Source organism: Quercus robur, chromosome 1 (assembly GCF_932294415.1).
Source record: "Quercus robur chromosome 1, dhQueRobu3.1, whole genome shotgun sequence".
Classification (NCBI taxonomy): Eukaryota; Viridiplantae; Streptophyta; class Magnoliopsida; order Fagales; family Fagaceae; genus Quercus; species Quercus robur.
The window spans coordinates 22,906,453-22,911,024 of NC_065534.1; the positions used below are offsets into that span (position 1 = coordinate 22,906,453).

The 4,572-nt window shown below is 31.4% G+C and overlaps 1 long non-coding RNA gene across 1 annotated transcript; it reads left to right on the plus strand.

Annotated features, from left to right (window-relative positions):
• The first annotated feature begins 333 nt into the window (after positions 1-333).
• On the plus strand, positions 334-3,034 carry LOC126713836 (uncharacterized). Its single transcript, XR_007651455.1, has 3 exons — positions 334-430; positions 1,150-1,297; positions 2,957-3,034. It is a non-coding gene; the product is annotated as an uncharacterized LOC126713836 (long non-coding RNA).
• Positions 3,035-4,572: the final 1,538 nt, after the last annotated feature.

Genomic DNA, 4,572 nt, shown 5'->3' on the forward strand with positions numbered 1-4,572 from the left:
GCCATCTTCTTCTCCTCTCTCTTCTCTAAAACCTTCCCTAAAACCTTCTCTTCTCACTTCCCTTGGAAACCAAATTTAATCATCAATCTGTATCTCCTATATTCCTCCCCAACGCAAACCCTACACCTAAGGCAGCCAACGTGCTAGGCCTATGCAGGAGTTTCCTTGGTCTCCACTCTCAGCCTCTTTTCTCCATGGACGGATTCAACCACAGAGCCGATTAGGTTAAATAATTCTCCCTCTGTCATTCTCTTTCCTATTTGACTGATTTGCTTCTCAAGAAATTCTTTCTATACGATTTTCTCTAAATCTTATTTTTTGAGTTTCGGTTTCAGCTAATGATGATGATGGCAATTACTCAGTCCCAACGCCAATTGAATCCTAGCAGAGGTGTGGTTGCCTTTTCGGTTGTCACCGTTGGCATCAACAGGTCTATCTCTATCTCTCTTTTTCTAATTTTAGATTGTTTAATAAATAATGGAAACCCGTAGTTCTAATAGTTCTTCATTGCATGAGAAGAGAAAAGAGGCCAACCCCATCATCCTCAAAGTGTTCGACAAAATGCCTGGCTTGGAGGCATGGCTTATAAAGATAGCTTTTGACCTTAACATAGTCCAAGTTTGTTTTGCATTGTGTTTATCAGTGAATAACTAATGGACTAAGAAAGCTTAGTTATAATCTATAATCAATTCAATTTAGTAGATTCTTTTTTAATTCTCAAATATAAAATTGTTTGCTTATTGTCTTCCTTGATTTTGTACTCAACCGTATATCATGGTTTAGATTGATTTTATTAGGTATGCATTTATTTGTTTAATTGATTGAAAAAAAAAATTAAAAGTCTTTGTTTCTCCATAATTTATAAGATCCTTCTATAGTGGTGGCTATTTCAAGAGATGCTTTAAGTTCAAATCAATATGTGTCAAATTACCTAGCCAAAGCATCCGACAACTATAATTATGAAAAACAATAACTCAGCCCTCAAAAAATGTTTGAATTTTGGCAATGTTTAAATTTTCATTGTAGATTTAACAATGTTTCTTTCTCATTGTAATTTGTGATATATGTTAATGATGATTTTAGGGTCCTCCAACTCATGTAAGTATGCAAGATTTATGTTTCTTTCTCATTGTGTTTCTTCCAACCCAGATGGATACAAGAAGAGAGAAGTTTTGATGCTAAGGTTGACAGTCATAAGTGGAGAGATTCCTAATCCAATTAAATTTCCAATATATATTCTCTTTGGATCTGTTGATTTTTCATACTTTACATTGTTTTTGGGCAGTACTGGTAACTGGTAAGTTCAAAATGCTCATTTTCATTTTTAGTAGCTTTAATCTTGTGCTTTCTCTGTCATATGTCTCTTTTGTTGTTGATCATTTAGCGAGGCCATTTATAAGTGAAATGAACCTTCTGTGTATTCTTGCATTACCATCACTATGTTAGTTCTATTTTTTTTAGTGTATTACATCAATGTTGGTGTGTATCATATTTCTATGTTTCTTATTTTACTCATTGATTGTTTAGTGAAATATGATACCAAAACATTGAGCATGTGTGTGAATTTAATTAGTAATGTATATATGAAAAGTTAATTGTGTAATTTTCTTTTAGTGTTATTAGTGTGTGGTTGATGCATTGCTGTCTATATAAAAGGTTTTAATTCTGCATTGTTTTGGTTTGTGACTTTTAATATCTCCCCCAAATTTCGATACTTCCTACCCATGGACCTCTACATTTTTCAAGTATGTTGGCAAATACAAAACCCTATATTATAAATAGTGTTTTTTTAGAGATTATTTGTTACAATCGCAATTCATGGCTTAAAATTTGTATAGTTTGATAGGTGATTTTACTAATAGGCTTTGGCTTTAGGATTTATTTTATTTTATTTATGTCAAGTTCTATAAAAGGAGCACTGTGATTTGTTCCTATGATTTAATTTGTTGTATTGGTTGGTATGTGATTTTACTAATAGGTTTTGGCTTTGGGATTTTTGTTTCTAACATGCATTCGAATCTAAATAAATTAGGTTTTGTATGTCAATTGCTATAAAAGAAGTAATGTGGGTTTGAAGGTTTTGTCTTGGTTATCTTTGTGTTTGTTCTCTATGTGTAAAATTTGGTCTATGGATCCAATTTGTTAAAATGTTTTCTTCTTCAAAACGTTATTTTTCTGCACTATTTTTCTACATAAAATCTGCACTATTTTACATCTAAAATCTGCATTTTTTTTTACAACCAAAATTTGCACTGCATTGTTTCATAAAAATCTGCACTGCACTGCACTATTTCATAAAATCTACATTGTTTTGAATAACTTTCTGCATTGTTTTTAAATAACTTTCTGTATTAAGTACTTTTTAGCACCTATAATATAACCAATTTTCTGTTTCGTATGTCAAGTTCTATAAAAGGAGCAATGTGGGTTTGAGGGTTTTGTCTTGGTTATCTTTGTATTTGTTCTCTATGTGTTTGTTTAAATTTCTCAGCGAATATGTAGAACATATTGAATGTGTGTGTGTGTTCTCTATGTGTTTGTTTAAATTTCTCAGCGAATATGTAGAACATATTGAATGTGTGTGTGTGTGTGCGCCTTGGATGATCTTAATTTGAATTCCTTTGACATTATTTCCTTCATATTCAGAATCAATAATGATTAGATTACTAGGACTCTCCTCTATGTGTTGGACTGAACTTTTTACTTTAGCTCCCAAATTTAGTAGCAACCCTCAATTGTATTTGGTATGAAGGGAGGTATTACCTATGTGATTGATAGGAAGTGTTTAGCCATTCCTAACTGTGACTTGGATGATTTTTATGTTCTAAATGCTTTTGTTGTACTTTTTTCTCTGCATTTGTAGTTCCTTTCCGGCTGCAGTTGGTTTATTTAATTTGTTCTATTCTATTAATGTTTCTTGAATGTTGGCTGAAAATTGGATTTTATTGTTTTGTAGATAGGTATTTGGCAATTTTTTATTTGGGTTATTTGGAACTATGGATCCTTATCTGTGTAAGACTCTTAATACGATAGCAAGATGAGAAAAGCTAGGTATTTACCAGTCTTCTCCTTTATTTTATATTGTTTCTTGCATATTTATTGGTAATATGTTTCTAGAAAGAATTTGAAATTGGAATGTGATTTCATATCTCAATTTCTTTGTTATCTTAAACTTGGTTTTATGTTTGGTTTAATTAGCAAAATTACAATTTTGATATTTCACTTCTATATGCTGTAATAGATTTCTCAACCTATTCTATTGACAGGCTTACATCAGTGGTATTTCAAATGAATGTGACAATAAGATGGTGATTCTACAAAGTTTCAAAAAGTTGATGTTGAAAGCAATGTACAACTTACACCAACATCTGTAATCAAGGAAAATAAAAGGAGTAATTTAGTGGCTACTGTGAAGCAACAAAGGAAGAAAATACAAATAATACTTTAAAGTTGGCTTTCAATTTATTTCAAATATTAATTAAGTAGTTCTTTAAATTTGTGTTTCATATATTTATTGGATAATTAAGAATGTTAAGGATTGGAATCTTAATTTTAATTTAAATTTAAGTTTGATTTATATTTTTCATTATGTAATTTAATGTTTTATATCAAGGATAGAAAATTCTGAGGCTGGAATCTTAATAAACAATCAAAGAGGAAGAGACAAATAATTGTTAACATCTACATACATAATAGCTTTCCCGTGCATCGCACGGGTTAGCAACTAGTGAAGTTCAAATATCCAACTCATGGGCAAATCACAATGGAGTCCAATCAATTTTTTTTTAAATAATAATTAATTGTTGTACTTTTTTTTTTAATTTTTATTTTAAGATAGTAACAATATGCTACTAATCCCTCAACTCGAACACTTTCTTCCTCTTAGACTTCCAAATACTTTGCGCATAGTGATGTGTCAATTTAACTATAAGGCCTTTGACAATTAATTGTTGTACTTGTATGAGTCATTTTAGCCATAGGGATAAGAATAAAGTTTTTTGAGATATTTTTCATCTCATTAATTGTTTATAGATTTTAAATTATGCAATAAGAAATTGTTTCTCTTCAAACATTGGCAGGATGGGGGCGGCAACGAGGCAAGGAAGGTTGCCTTGATTGACAAGGCTAGGTTGAGTCGAGGGCAAAATAACTCTCTTGCAAGGCAAAAGTAGGGTGCCCATGATTCGATCCTACCCTATTGGCAAATTCTGTTGGTGACTTGATTGACATAAACAGATCGTATAGATGATCATGGATTGTGTTCAATATGTCTCCTTTGCAAACCATTCATCCTAATCTTAGAAAACAAAGATAAATTGGTTGTCCCTTGTATCATGAGGCAACATCAAGATTTACAGACCCGGACCGTTCATTGGACCGTAAAAGGGAGAGGTTCAAGGTTTTTGAGGTCGAACCGAAGTCGAATCGAAGTCGAACTGTGATGACATCATAATTAATTTAATAATTAATTAAAGCCTAAATATAGATATTAAATTTATAAAACTAGCAAAATTGACAATATATCTATACATGTGAGGGAAATTTAATGATTTTCAAGCATATATTTAATAA